General features: G+C 36.3%; 1 protein-coding gene across 6 annotated transcripts in view; it reads right to left on the reverse strand.

Annotated features, from left to right (window-relative positions):
- Positions 1-16991, reverse strand: part of Dnm3 (dynamin 3) — a 548406-nt gene that overhangs the window by 197209 nt on the left and 334206 nt on the right. The gene's annotated exons all lie outside the window — the stretch shown is intronic.

Genomic DNA, 16991 nt, shown 5'->3' on the forward strand with positions numbered 1-16991 from the left:
ACTGTGTAACCCAATTGCGTCATCACCACCTCACACTTTCTTAAAAAGGTTTTGCTGTTTGTCTCAGTCTTTTTCCCAAGAGAAGTCAACTGTATAATAAAGTTTAGTTCATCAACTGTGAGTAAAAAGGCAAAGAGAAAAAAAAAAAGAAGAAGAAGAAGCAATGGTGAGCAGGAGAATGGTAAACTATGAACTGAGATGTCTGCCAGGCATACCTCTATGGGAAGAGACCTTCTGTATAAAGGAACCACCAGAAACTCTTAAAAATCTCATAAAGTAAAGGAGTGATGAATGCTGCCTTGTAGCTCCTGGATTCCTATGCACCGTACTGGTTATGAACTTCTGAGCGCAGCTTCCTCTCTGGGATCCTGTTAGTGACTGAACAGAAGGGTCTAGAAGTTCCCAAGTTCAGAACACTCCATCTCTCCTGCATCCAGGAGACAGTGGTGATGTTATGGTGAAAAATGAGGAGGCTGGAGATAATCAGATCATTCTAATGTCATCACATGTGTGACATTGCTTGTAAGACTGTAACTCTAATTACAACACTATTTTGCTAAGAAATATTAACTTGCACTGCCACAAAACAACCATAGATATGTCATCTCGGCTACTAAAGGAAGATTCTTATGGGGCTTGAAAATGACTTAAGTAAAAAAAAAAAGATTGGAAAGTATGGTTTACTAATAGTGAAATGAAAGTTTAAAGTCATCTCCAAGAGATGGAGGAAGGGAAGAGGGAGGGGACAGAGAGTATTAAAAGAATGAAGATATGTTATGTACCTACACCAATTCCTCATGGTGAATGTGATCACTGTGCTATTAAAATCATGCCCAGAACTCTCTGCTATAGTAAATATCTAATTATTGTACTACATAGTGTACTTGACAACTTCCTTTCATTTATGTGTCCTCTTTGGGCTCATGATCACTCGTAGAAGCCATTCTTTTCCCCAGCAAGGGCACCTTATTTGATGCTCACACAGATGTGTTTATGCAGAAAATGCGCATATCAGTTGTAATGCTCCAAAGTGAAGAGACTACACATAGCATTTCCAGGGAGCACTGCTGTTTTACATATTCTAAAAGCCAACAGGATTCAAGCTTCTATGTAGCTTATTATGGAGGAAAAATATCTAGGTTAAACATTTAAGTGGTCTGGACCTTGAAATTTGAGCATAAACAAAGATCATCGATGCATTCAACAAATTCTTTGTGTAGATGGAGTATGAGATTTAAAAGACTATATACATATGTGTGAATATATGAAAATGCACATGAAATGTATGTGTATTCCAATCTTGTTCTATATTTCTTTTCTACACTTACCTAAGGAATCTTTGAAAATCATAATAGTAACAAGAATGTTACACATGCCCAATTATTCAAATTCCATTTATAAGACAGAAATATTTATTCAAAGAAATTAATCATTTTTCTCTAGTTTGGTCTTGAGTGTTTCTGAGTAACTTTCACCTTAATAATTTAAGAACCAACAAGCCATTTTTAAATTTCATATGTAATCTTGATTTGCTTACATCTTTGCCCAGATGTGACTTTAGCATCCATAACAAATGAAGAACCCAGATTTCTGGGTTTACTTCCTTTGAATGGGCAGGGGGATTTTTCAAACATAAGTGGACCAGTACCCACTGGCTAAAAAACCATGTAATCACTACTGTGGTATATTATGTCTGAGATAAAGTCACCAGTAAGGAAGCCAAAGTACTTCGAGTTTTACAGTTTTCTCTACAAATTTCTAGAGATAAACTGTCTAAGACATATTGTACCTTCTAATGAAGAAAGCACTCTGGACTGTGATTTCCCAATAGATTGGTGGTCTATATTTGGATGAGATCATAAAGTCTGTATGTAATTTTACTATTAGCTGGCTACATTTCTTGATTTTCTTCAGGTTCTCATATAACTGGATTTCACTGACAGAGGATTAGAAAAGTACATATATACAGGTTTGTGCTCCCACTGACCTTATCCTTTCTTTATTTTTTAAAAAAATAGTATTAAGTATAAACTATTAATTGAGTTATAATATGTCTTAGAGAAGATAGCTGAAGGTTTTAGAGCAAAAATCAATTGTTACAAATTAAAAGTAAGTTTCTGGGGTACAAAATTGCATACAGTGGCCCTGCAGCTAGACTTGAGATGAAGAGGTCACTAGGCTTGATCTCTGATCAGTGGCAGTGACTAGCTTCTATTCCCAGTAAGAGATGCTAAGTCTAACTGGTGGATATGTACAATTTTCAGGGAGACATATACAGCTTTACATACACAGATTTCTTCTTCCTTTCTTTATTTCTTTATTTCTTGCTTTTACTGTATTGTATTTGGTTCTATTTGATTCATTCTTTAGTCTCCTAAATTTTGCTCTGGTAAAATTAAGGTTCAACTTCTGGATTGCTTCTTAATCTAAAACACATATACTTAATAAAGACTGGTGCTTGACAACTTCCCTGAATTTGTGTCGTCCTCCTTGGGCTCATGTTCATTCATAGAAGTCATTCTTTTCCCCAGCAAGGGGACCTTATTTATGCTCACAGAGATGTGTGCATGTGGAAATGCAGATTCTAGTAATGTGCCAAATTGAAGTGACTACTTGCAACATTTCCAGGAAGCAGTGTTATTCTTCATATTCTAAAAGCCAGCAGGATTCAAGCTGCTATTCAACACTGCAAACAGAGTCCCTGTTACTACTAAGAGAAACAACTACTACTAAAAGTCCACACATATGAGCCAGGATTATTGCAGCCAGAACAAACACTAAAATATATGAACATTCATCTTCAGTTTTAAAGTCTTTACTTGATATTTGTTAAGTGACTGCATTTAAAATTTCCAAGTACTTGTATACCATTCATGAAATTGGTATCTGTTTCCAAACAGTATTATTAACTTATTTCAGCATAACTGAATCTCTAATTTCTAAGGATCAATTATTCTCCCATGTTATGGCCTAGATCTCCTTTCTGCATTTTTGTCTAATTGGTCCTTTCTCTAGTCAAAATACCCTCCTTTGGCTGCTGGGAAAAGAAAACAAGAAAAGAATAATTTGAACTGTACTGATTTCTGATATTATCATATTGCTACTACTGAAAACAACAGCTGATTTTAATAATTAAAAAGTACCAATTTCTCCAGAAGTCTGTATCCATGCAGTTATGCATTTCCTTTTGAATTCATATCCCACCTTGGACCCAACTCTTTTCTTTATATCTGAAGGATATTAACTATAGCACACAATCATTAAAAAGTGTTATGATCATGAAATTTTCCTGAATTGTCACAAACATATTTAATTATATCCAGGAGAGCTTTGATGTTACACATATTTACTATCCTGTGTGGGTATGAAAGATGCATGAATGTATGTGTGAACATTATATATGTGTAAAAATCTTTCTCTGTTAATGGTAATAGTTAATTAACTAGAACAATAGATTTCCCTAAAGATCAAATTCTAAGTTTTATATTTTCTCTACAGGCATACCTTGGTACTCTGTGGTTTTAAAACTCATTGATTTGGTATCTGAATGAGAAAATTTTGTACCAGTACTTGCTGTTTGGTAATTCACTTGCAATCTAGACCTTGTGGGTGTCAACTATCTCATGAGTTGCTACCCTTTCCAGCCCAAACAAATTTGCTTGGTATTTATTGGTTCAGGTGTTACTTGTGTCTCCCAGAACCAATTTATGTACTACAGGTGTACTTTGGTATATAAATTACAGCAGATTACTATAAAATTCAAAATAGATCTCTTAAGTATTTTGATATAAGTTCAAATGAAGATCAGAAAAAAATTTTTGAGTTAGTACTAATTTAGAGAAATTCCTACTGTGAATAAAACATGTAATAACTTTTGCTTCCCAATGATTTCTTCCACAAGTGTACAAAATAAAGGAAGGACCCAGCACTCCAGAACTTCCTACCTGAAGGAGGACATTAAATTTGCTTTGCAATGAAAACTCTATTCATGCCAAACAAGGATGGCTGTTTTTATTTAAAATTTTATGTTTTAAATTATGATTGCAAAATAATTTCTAGAGGGATTTAATTTCTTTGATGCCAATATGCTTTACTTAACAATGACAATGACTTTTTTCCCAGCACTGGGAATTGAACCCAGGGCCTTTTCAATGAGCCACATCCCAGACTTTTTAAATTTTTGTTTGTTTGCTTTTAATTTTTGAGACAGGGTCTCACACTAAGCTGCTACATTGTCTAGTGTGGACTTGAATTTGGGGTCCTCCTGTCTCAGTCTCCCAGAATGCTGTGCTTTGTTCTTTATTTTTCTAAAAAATGTTTAATTGAAATACCTAGATACACATAGCTCACAGAATTTTCACAAACTCAGTGTTCCCATGTAATAAGATCCCAGATCAAGAAATAGCAAAGACTTGTGTCCCAAATGCCAAACTCCCTTGTGTCTCTTCCTAATCATGCCTTTCAGCAAACTTCATTAATGCGGTCTCCACAGAAAGGTTGTTTCTGAGGCCAGGACTGAGTGAGGACTGGCCTGGACAGTTCTGCTGGCCTGCCCGTAGCATCTCTGGTTGGTGTACAAGGCCCTTTCTAAAGTAGAATGTGCTCTGCCCTGTGCATGCGAGGAGGGCTGCTCTCTCCTTACCATCACTTGGGGAAGGCAGCATTAACTGGAAGGGACAGTATACGAGAAGACAAGAAAGAACATCGGACACTGTTGGCTGAAACTAATTTTTTGAGGTTCAAGTTTTCTTCATCTGCGCAGCTTTGATCTTTGAAAACTTAGTTAACCTTTCTAGTCCTTAGATTCTTTTTTTCTAGCAAAAAAATATAGATGATTAATTATATGACCTCAGGTTCATTCAAATGCGAAAATGTATGATTTCATAAGCAAAGATGTGTGGGTGCAGAGATGAGGGAAGCAGGTGTCACAAGGTCAGAAGGTGCCGACCCTCACTGATACAGATGGAGAGCTTCCACCCTGTGCTCTTCCTGGAGCTGTTTCAGAATCATGTGTTTGGCATTAAAAATAATTATCTGATCAACCCTGCTAAGAAACTAAAATCAGTTTGTGGTGTTTAAGAAATAATATCTGAGACTATAAATTAAAGGCTATTTTTGGAGGGGGAGAGTATGGTACCACGGATCAAATGCAGGCTCTTCACAATAATCTACATCCCAACTCTTGACAGGCTCTCAATAAGTCACTAAATTGTCCTGGCTGACCTCAAATTTGCAGTCTTCCTGCCTCAGCTTCCCAGAGTGCTGGGATTACAGGTGTGGGCTTTTTTAGTCCCTTTAGTCCCATGTGCCACATGAATGAGAATTTTGTCACACACATGAGAAGCATGAAATGCTCAAGAAACCCTATGCTAACCACTGAGGAGAGAAAGATAAGGAATAGTTTACTGCTGACGCACAGCTATTTTCTGTTATGTGGAATAACGTTCTGGGACAGTGCAACAGTGAAAGCCATACATCAGCTTCTATTTATGACTTCAGAGCGTCTGACAATTGGCTCCTCTGACTCCATGTCAGAAATCTCCCAGCAGCAGCAACTGGCCACGACTTGCTGTCTAGCTGAAGTGTGATTAACACCAGGCACTGAGCAACTTTCCACTGCTAGCAAGAATATGGAAACTGTTATGGAAGCAGAATTAGAAATAGCCCAGTCGTGGTCCCTTCTGCGCTTCCTTCACTCTGACTGTAACATCTCCCCCCACACATACACTTTCCCGTCTCTGCTTCAGGAGACTTTTTCTATGTGACCTTAAAGCTTGTCTGGAAAAAGTTCTGCTGTGACTATTTGCATTCAGTGAGTAAAACCAAATTATTGCCTGTCAGCTGCTAGTCCTCTCCTTCGCACAGCTCAGTTTCTATGAAGTTTCTATGAGGAACCTGAACAATTTTATCTCAATTATAAAAATTAAGTCTCCTCACCCCTCCTGTGTGCTCATAAATATCCCTTCATAGAGTAGACAGAGGAAGGGAGCTCCCGTTTCCATTTTCTTTTTCAACTTTCACCTGTGCATGAAAAACCATTTCTTCACACTTATTCTCAGAACTTTCACCAGTTTCTGTCTCGAGAAATCTGTGATTTTAGTCATCAGCACCAATTCTGCATGTGTAATCTTCTCAGATACAGAACTTTTCCTCTCCACTCAATCCATCAGCAATTTTATAAAAGTGTTTTCATCCAGACATTGTACATCAGACTCAAAGTAGTAACCTTCCCCCGTCACACTGAGTTCACAGGAGATAGTACAGGATGTAATAAAGCATAAGAAAAGCATATGCTTAGCTGCTTGCTATTTTGAAAAGGAAAATATCCTTTCAGACAGTCATTGATTTCATTGTGGTGGGGATTTCTGCAAAATGCATTAAGAAGTTCACGCCCGTGGCATTGGTCACTGCACTTCTTTTGGAAAGCTTCCCAGACGAGAAGGCTTTTTCCAGACATCCAGGAGGGACCTCAGTGTGACAGAGATCCCACTCTGGGCCTTAAAAAATGTGTAAAAGGAAAACTTTTGAAGGTTGATGTCGGCTAGATTTTGTTTCTTAGCTGAGTTACCTAGGATATAGAAAATGCTAGTCATTATGGAGTGACAATAATCACAAAAGTTTTTCCTTTGCCTTTTTTCTCGTCCTGGGAGTTTAATTAATTCATGGAGGTATTGTTTAGTCATCATATTCTTTTGTTTCCTAAGTATCTTTACGTGTGGGCAATTCTGCCTTTCCTGATAATGAAATCACTAAAAGGAATCATGACCGTACTTTTAAATTTTTGGAAACAAAACATATCTGTAAATCCAGTTCCCTTTTGCTGCAAAAGCAATCTTAAATTTGTTCACAAATTATGCCTTGGGAGAAGGGGATGGCTGAAATCACTGGATTTAAAAAGTGCTCTTTGACCATTCCTTTCTTTATCCTGTTTAGCTCTAAATTTATGTGTGGCGTTTGCTGTGCTTAGGAATGAAATCTGAATGCAGAAACTGACATAGTTTATATCTTAGAGGACATGCTGATGTATGCTGGGGCCTTGGGGTATCCAAGACATATGTTATCTGCTTTCTTCTCTCTCAAAGGCATAACTTTCTTTTTGGACATATTTTGCCTCCTATAAATCTAAGTTATCCTACAAATGGGAAAAAATAAATGAAAATGAAGCATTTCCTAGTCCTTTTGTTTCACATTATGTCTTCGTGTTAGCTCACATGTAACTTCACATGTGATTATTCTTTCCCTGGCTTTCCAGGCATCTTAAGCAGCAGCTCAGCTTCCTTCTGTTCCCCCAGTCCACACAGGTCCTGGAGGGGAAACACTGTGCTTTTCCAACGCCCTTCCTTACTCCCAGGTCCCCTTCAAGCCTGAAACCTTAGTGGTCCTTTAGGGAGGCAAATATTGTTTCCTGTCATTTCTCTGTTTAGAGCCTAAACAGGGAAAGAAAGGTGCGCTCTCTCATTCTTAAGTTCATATATATAAACATATATATATGATATACATGTGATATATATATATATATATATATATATGTATGTATATATATGATGGCATTTACAAGAGAAGTGGTTTGGAAAAGGCACTAATTTAGGTGTCAAAGAAACTGGATTAATCATCAACCTTTGCCATTTACCAAGAAAGTGACTGAGAAAAGAATTATGCTTTTCTAAGACTCAGTTTTCTCCTCTGCAAAATAAGAATGATTCCTGCCTTATCCAATTTATATGTTTGCACCAATAATCAAATAATGTAGCCCAATGTCAAATTTATTCTACATTAACTTCAATAGAAGCTATAGTAAATGTGCTCTGCACAGTGAACACTCCAGTGGTCTTACTCTGCCACAGCTTTTAGCTACCTGTAGTCAGCCAAAACCCAAAAGTATTCAGTGGAAAATTCCAGAACTAGTTAATTCATAATTTTTTTATTTTACACCATTCTAAATAATTTGATAATATCCTACACTGTATCACTCCACCTGATTTTCTGAGACATGAATCTTTTTCTGTCCAGTATATCCATGCTGTATACTCTATCTGCTCGTTACTCATTTATGAGCCCTCTTGGACACCATCAACTGTCACACTATTATCACACCTGTGCTCAGGAAAACCTTCTGTAGTCACCTAACACCACATCATCACTATGCCTGTCATTTACTTCCCTTTTCATGGCATAAGCATCATATCATCATCATCAGAAGGAAAAAGATAAACACACTACACTAAAACATTTTGAGATAAAAGAAAACCACAGACACACAACTTTTATTACAGCATATTGCTATACTGTTTTATTTGCTATCACTGATGAATCTGTTATTGTGCCTTATTTGTAAATTAGATTTTATCTCAGGTTTAGATGTAAAGGAGGAAATCATAGTGTAAAACTTCTGATCAAAGCGTATAGGGAGTGTTCCAATTTTAAAAATTACTACAGTGCAAGACACATTGCAACCTTCTCACTTCTAACACACTTACCTCATTTTTCTTGCCACTCTCTGAAGCAGTTCTGAAAGTCTCTCTAGTGAGTGCCTGGATGAGGTGTAATAAAAAATATGGTGAATGCTGCTGCTGAGTGTCATCCCACGGAAGTGAGGCTTGTGAAAATACAGCAGCATGTCCCCAGCCACCTTGCCCACCAAATCTGGCACTGTGAGAACTCATGCTCTTCCCTGTCTTTAAAATGATCATGCAAAGTAAACGTTTTGAAATGATTCTAGAAATGAAGGCAGCCACGACAGCACAACTAAAGACACTCCCAAAAGAGGGCTTCGAGAATTGCTTCAGACAGCATCTATCTGCCTGGCAAGCGTGAGGTCCTGAATTCAATTTCCAGTACAAAAACAAAAAACAAAAAAACAGAATTACTTCAAAAAGTGACAAGAACAATGGAATAGTGTGTTTGAAGTCGTTTTTCTTTGGTGGATGAATATTTGAAAGAAGACTAATGGCAATGTGTCTTACGATAATAAGTTTTTAAAGCCTTAAACATTCATCATAGTTTTCCATCACATCTTGTATTTAGGATAATACCCGCAGATTCAGGTGTCCACTTGCAATATATCCCCTACAGATATGGTGTATAGCTGTTAAGTAAAATATTAACATTAGCATGGCAAACACCAAACAATTAAGGGATCACTGGTTGGTACATTTTGTATGATTATGTCATGCCATCTCATAATCTGAAATATTTAAAAATAATTTCACAAATTTATTTGACCATTTAATCCCAGAGATCATTTAACTGAATTCTTAAAGTGATGATAACAAAAAGTGGCCTAGCTACGTTAGGCTGGAAAATCCCTGGGCTGTCTGAAATGCCCTTAATGTTTGGCTTGTTGATTCCAAGAGATGTGCTATGCCTTGAACATGGTTCCTCTCCTCAGAAACACAGTGAAATGTGATTATAAATGTGGTGTGTTTATGAGATTCCTTTGGATTAATGCGTTTCTTTCGGGGTTGTTATAAAATAAGGTTGTCCTGTGTATTTGGTCTTTTTTGCAGGTATCTGCTTCTGCTTCATTTCTGCTTTTTGCCACAAGTTGAAGCAGTATGAAGCCTTTCCCAGAAGCTGAGCAGATGCTGACTCCAGAACCAAGACACAAAATAACCTCTATTCTTTACAAACACCAGTATCTGGTATTCTGTTACAGCAATAGAAAGCAGACTAAGACAAGCTGAGGAGAGTTTTCTGTAGCTGCAACTGTGAATCAGCATAGACTGAGGCAGGAACATCCACAGACAGAGAACTACCCTGCTGGAGGGCTCTCGGGGAGGCAGGAAAGTCCTTTCCTGCCTTAGCACAAAAGCAATCTTGCTCTAGCCTCAGTTAAGCCTGTCACAGGATAGCCAGTTGATGCTATACCAATCAGTTCTTGAGATCCACTGACTTGGTTTCTGGGTGAACAGAAATGTCCCATACACTAAAATTGTGACCAGCCTAAGAAAAGTTGAGAAGTAACCAATGGTCACTGTTGAGAACTGTCATTCTGTGGGGCTACCATCACAAAACACTTCAATAACAGAAATGTGTTTTCCCACAACTCTGGAGAATAAAGGGCTAAAATCCAAGTGTCACCAGGTTTGATTTCTTCAGAGTCTCTGTACTTGGTTACAGAAGCTGCCTTCTTGTGATGTCCCCATATGGTCCTTCCCCTGTAAATGAGGCCCCTGTGTCTCTTTCAACATCCAAATTTCCCCTTCTTATAAGGACACCAGTCAAACTGGACTAGGGCCCACCCTAGTGGCCTTATTTTAACTTGGTTTACTCTTTAAAACCTCTGTCTCTAAATGTAGTTACATTCTGCCTAATGAGGGTTAGGACTTTACATATATAATTAAGGGGAGACTTTGGTTTATCCCTTCCTAAAGTGTTTCCCCCCTTTCTCTATTGTTTGTCTATTGGTACTTCTCTACCAGTCATTTTCTTTCTGTCTGGGTCCATGTAGCTCAACACATTTTGCTTTTCTTCCTGAGTGCATAGCCAATATTACTTTTGAATACTTCTATGTTTCTTTCTTTCTTTTTTTTTTTTAACTCTTACCGAGGATAGAACTCATGACTGTGTGCTTGCAAAGCAGGTGCTTGTGCCTATGTCACCGAGTTAAATCCCCAGCCCCTACTTTTGAATACTTTTATAAAAATGGCTGACTAAGCCCAAATGTGCATGCACTTTGAAATCTGTGCTGTGATCTTAAAATGTTACCTTACTACAACTTCTATGAGCCTAGGACCAGAAATGTCAAGGAGCAGAGGAGATGCATCTTGTCCCTTAAATCAACATAAGAGCATAAACAAGTGCAAGCCAGTTGTATTGGTTAACATTCTCCAAAGACAACACCAATAGGCTCTTCATCGGGAAGAATTGTGTTTCAAAGAATTGTCTTGTGTGACTCCAGCAATTTGCAAGTCCAAAACCTGCAAGATAGGCCAGTATCTTGGAGACCCCAAAAGAAATGATGTTGTGGCTTATGTTTGGAATCAGTCTGGAGACAGAACTCTTTCTTCTCAGGGAAACTCAGACTGAATTGCCAAATGATTGGACGAGGTCTACCCACATTATGGAGAGTAATTTGCTTTAAGTCTACTGATTTAAATGTTAATTTCATCTAAAATATTTTTGCAGTGACATTTACATTGATTTTTGACCAAATATCTGAGAACAGTGATCTGACCCAAGTCAACAGATAAAATTGATCATCATATGAGCAACATGTGATAGAGGTAACAATACAGGAGAACTGAAAACTTAAGAGCAAGAATAGTAGTTCCACTGCATCTACCTATCTGCAAATAAATCTACCTATCTGCAAATATGTTTGGCCTCCTCCCGTCTCAACCTTGGGAAAGAACTGCAAGGCCAAACAGTCAAGCCACTCACTCAAAATTCTCAACTGGCATTTTATGAACACTTTTGTATGTGGTCTACCTCTTCAGTAAAAGAATGGTAAGCTCACTGGACAGCATGGATTGATTTTTCACTTTCTGTATGAAATTATAAATATTACTACATCAAAAGGTAAATAAATGCAGACTCTGTATTGTTTAAAGATATATTATATTTTTAAAAGTATATACCTTGTGCTATGGCTTGTATTCAGATGTCCCTCCAAACCCTCATGTATTCATAGGTGGGGCTTTTCAGAGATGGTCAGATCTAGAGTGTGTGAATGTGGATTAAGGATGTATACTAGACTAGTCTATTAATTGCTTTATCAGACTTCTGGGTGTGGGTTACCCAAGGCCCCACCGTTGGTATGAGTGACACCACGCAAAAGGTTTGTGGTTTGGATGGGATAAAAGGGCAAGCAAAGCTTGCTGCTGCCGCCTGTTCTTCACGTTTCCCTTCCTGCCCTGCCATGAACTGTTTCTTCTCTGTGATGACTCTGTGACGTACCTACGTGGTTGAGTTGTGTTCTTTTCAAGGAGCAGTAACAAACTAGTTATTTTAATCACCAACAAGCTAGTCATTTAAATGTATCACATGCCATTCTGTCGAACACTTGATTCAGTTTTACATGCAAAAATAAAGAGCAGATGGTATTGGTTATCAACACAAAATTATAGCCTTTAATTGAAAAATTAGAATTTTTCAGAGTTTGCCACTATTTCAGATCCATACTTCAACTCATCTTCCATTTGTTGAGTTTTGTTGTAATATTAAAAAAAAATGCTACAGTTATGTGGAAAGGTTATAAAAATGCTCACTTTCCAACTTTGTTTCTTCAATCTTTCAACTAGAACAAAACATCACAATGGACTGAATGCAGAGGCAGAAATGAAAAAACATTGTCTTCTATCTAAAAATTGGAAAAAATACAAAGAAATTTTCTTCTTTAATTTCTTAAAAATTACAGTTATTTTGCATAAAAATGTTATTTAGAACATTTAATGGGTTTAATGTGGGTTTTTTGGGAAAGAAATCACCTTTTCATTTTGATACTGGAGATTGAGCCAGAGTCACAGGCTTGCCAGGCAAGTGCACTGACACTGAGCTACTTCTCCAGCCCGATAAATTAAGTAATATTTTAAAACTCTCCCTTTTAACATCTAGTATATCACATGGGGATGAATATGGTCTGCATCACAGAATCAAAGGGTTTGGGGGGCATGCAACACCTTTAAGAGTAAAGAAATTCTCAGACCAAAAAGTTTGAGAATTGCTAGTTTTATTTCAAGAAACTAGCTTGTATGAAGGAACAGTTCACACAAGAGAAATGTAGTGAGTTCCTCCAGTGGAAATCGAGACAGGCTTCGCTGAGAAGGTAGCTGGAGAACCTGGTAGAAAAGTAAGTTGGGCAGATGATAAAAGAAACTTCATGTTCTAATACAGAGTTTTGATTTTCAATTCTTTCCTGATGGCTGTCAAACCTTCATGACTATATCTCATGATCGCAGACACACTTCACATCATGAAATAGTACAGAACACACAGACATTTGCACAGATAAATGCAAATAAGACAGTTTTACAGAGTAACACCTTCATGCAATGTGTTATTTTCTGTTTTGCTATGTTTGAAAAGTTGAATGCAATTCACAAATTCGAACTCACTCCTCATGAATAGTTTACAACCTGCAATTTGTTAACAAATCTGTTATATGTAATGAAGTATGTTTGACTTACACAAACAATGTTTGACTCATGTGAAGACACGTGATCATGTTTGTGTGTTTAGAATCAGGATGTGAGGTGAAGGGTGGACAGCTCAAGAGACTTTTGTAATTGTTCAGAAAAATTATGGTAAGAATATAACTGGAAACAGAGGAGTTGCATTTGAGAAAGTAAGAACCATCAAGATTTGAATAAAGAGCTTTTAGAAGGGAAATGACATATTCACAACAACTCTGAGGAAGTGTAATTTGGGGAAATTGTGTCATTAGTGAAGGGAAGACTTGCAGGAGAACAACAGATTTGCTGGGCAAAGAGGAGAAGAGGAAAATTAAACCCACTGAGTTGTGCCGAATGTGGGATGCTCTGAATTTGAGAGGCCTGCCAATTACTTCAGTTAGGCATAGAGAGGAAGAAGAAACATGATTCTATTTCAGTAGATAGAATATAAATCTGAAAATACAGGAAATACTTAATCTGAAGTCACTTCCATTTAGGAACATGTCCTTTAAGACTTGTATGAACATTATTTGGTGCATTCTGGCTAAGAACAAGTAATAAACTGTTTATATCAATTGTTTACAGTTTATGCAAAATAGCTAAGGTTCTAGAAGAAACAGCATCACTAAAAAACCATAAAACAAAAATAAAAACAATAAAAAGCCACAAACTCCTATTTTAAATTTCAAAATAGGTTCATTAGAGCTATATTTTGTGTTTTTTCAACATGACTCAACCATATGAAATAAAGGCAGCACATATGATTCTTGTCAAAATGTACTATAGCACTGGGAAATGTAGCACACTGCTAAGAAAATCCTTTTCATGACAATAAAATCTCAGCAGGCAGAAGGATAAAAATACTTTATGAGTCAACTATACAAGAGGGTTACAGTCATTTTTTTTTTAAATCTAAGGAAGAACACAATTATACCCATGATAGAAGAGAGAAATGTTTAGGTCATAAGCATTTAAAATTTTGGGTACAAAGTACAATTCAATTAGTTTCTTCCAAGTTACCTCATGTCAAACATATTTAATATTACTAAACTTGTATTTAATGGTAACAAAACATTACACACAAGACATCTTGCTTAAAAGATGTCATAGGTCTTTATGTGTACTAAAAAGAGGCATATTGTTTTATCCAAATTATTTTGATCAAATTCATGAGTCAAATCAATTATGCAGCCTTGCAAATAATACACACAACATAAATGACTAATTTAGCAATCAGGCATACATCAGAATTTGTCCATCATGCCATATAGACTTGCAAACAAGAAATTATATACATTTTATCTGGCACCAACTCACAGAAGATGCTACTATTTAATTAAATACTGAGACTAAACATATTTTAAGATGCATAGTAACTTCCTTGTCTTATATATTTTAAAAACACCCTGTCATATAAAAACAAACTTCAAAGACTATAGAGAAGAAACTCAGAAAAATAATGTCATAAGTTCTACAAGAAATAAGAATCAACTTCATAAAGAAATTGGTTGTTTACTGTAATCATCACAAATCTCAAAAATAGATTCATATCATGCTAAACACATGCAAAATGTCTGGGATCAGATATCCGTAAACAACTTGCTGCTGCTGCAAAAATGCTATTCCCTAATAACCTGCTTGGTCAGTTCACTGACCAAAAATCACTCCACAACCCAGACTTGTCAGCACAATGTTTATGCTTCAGATTCCCCCACCAAAGGAGGCTGAACACATCAATGAAACACAACACCAAGTCTCAGCGGATGTAGCACTGAGGGCTCACAAGTATTCTAAACACAGGGTCCAGAGAGAGCAGCTTGTGGCTCATGCTTTGGGGAACACAAGGTACCTCAATTACACAATAGCAATTAGCAGATCAGACTAGAGACTACAGAGACCTTCCAGTGCATTCTTTCACTGATTATAATATTTAATCATGGACAAAAGCAAAGCAAAAATTTAAATTATAAGTCTGACTTTCTATTTTGTAATTTTTAATGATCAGTTCACCCCAGAGGAGATCAGGTCCCTTTAAAAAGTGAAAAGTTTATAATATGCCCATATTATCCTCATAGTTATGCTGTCAGGTATATTCTAGTGCTGATTGTATTGCTGGTTGATATTTACATCTGGTTGACATTTTGGAGATATTCAGCTCATTCATTCAACATTCAAACCACTTTGCTAAGCCTTAGGAATATAAAGTTGAAACCCTCTAAAATTTAGAAAACAATAAATACATAGCTTGTGATAAAGTATGAAATATGAGGGCCGGGATTTAGCTCAGTGGTGTAAGTGCCTGCCTGACAAACGCGAGATCATGAGTTCAATTCCCGGTACAAAAAAATAAACAAAGTATGAAATATGCCACTTAAAAAGTAAATGAATGGTTGAGATGTTCAGAGGAACCTAGTCCCTGAAAGATACAAAGTACCAAAACTGGCACAAAGAGAAATAACTTAAATAGACTATATATAAAATAAATTGAATCAATAACCCTCAAAACAAAGTACAAGGCCTATATGGTTCCATCGATGAGTTCTACTAGATATTGAAGGAAGAAATTATATTAACTCTCTATAATCTCTTCCAGAAGACAGAATAAAAATGTGTGGCTCTGTGAGACCAGCATTACTTTAAAATCAAAACCAATTAAAGTCATTGCAAAAATAAGAACTAAAGACTAACATCATTCATTAACATAGATTCAAAAATCCTCAATAAACAATTATAAATCATCATTCAATAACACACACCACACCAAGAATTACATATCATACCAAGCAGGATTTATTCCAGATATGCAAGGCCATCTCAGCATCTGATAACCAACTAATGGCATCACTTCAAGACATTAAAAAGGAAACAGAACACCCTAAAATCACATACTAGATGCATAAAAGGCACTTAGCAACATTCAACATTCATTCATGACAAAAACTCAACACTAGGAATAGAGAAAATTCAACTCACTAATGAATATCTCTCAAAGGATCTATGGCTAACAGCAATCTTAATGGTAAAAAAACAAATTTTTGCGTAACGTGAGAAATAAGGCATGAATGTTGCCTCATAAAACTATTCAATATCATACTGGAGATCCTAGTGAATGCAAGACCAAACAAAAGGAGATAAAAGGTATGCATATTAAAAAGGCATAAGTAAAACTGTCTTTGTAGGTTATTGTGTATTTAGAAAATATTAAAGAGTTGACAAAAAACCATAAATCTCCAGAAATTATGAAGTCATTAAACAATCTATGACAGAAGGTTAATACACATAAGTTAATTGCCTTCCCAAATAATAATAATAAAAACTTTGAATTTGAAATTAAAAATATGACTTTGTTTGTATTAGCACCAAAAAAACCCACTAAATCTTCAGGTGTACATGTAACAAAATATGTACAAATCTATATGAGTTAATCAAACTGGTGAAATAAATCAAAGACCTAAAAAACGTACAGTCTATGTTCTGAGTTTGGAAGATTTGACTATATTATGATGCTAGTTCTCCCCAGCTGGATTTACAGAGTCTATGTGCCCAATCAAAATCACAGCAAAGTTATTTTGCATATATTGTTACACTGTTTCTAAAATATAGAAAAGTAAAAGAATCAGAATAGCCATCACAATACTGAAGAAAAACTATCAGAGGATTGACACTCTTCAATTTGAAGTTTTACTAAGAAGCTATAGTAAATATGAACATGTAGAACAGATGAAAGAATAGACAAACAAATGAAACAAAATTTTTTTAAAAACCAAGAAATGGACCACACAAATATATTCAACTGATCTTTGATACAGGAGCAAAGGAAATTCTGTGGAAAAGTGATAGTCTTTTCAACAAACGTGCTGAAAGAAACACGTGTGTGTG

Source organism: Cavia porcellus, unplaced genomic scaffold (assembly GCF_034190915.1).
Source record: "Cavia porcellus strain 051 isolate PalLab524CR breed Dunkin Hartley unplaced genomic scaffold, mCavPor4.1 scaffold_29, whole genome shotgun sequence".
Classification (NCBI taxonomy): domain Eukaryota; kingdom Metazoa; phylum Chordata; class Mammalia; order Rodentia; family Caviidae; genus Cavia; species Cavia porcellus.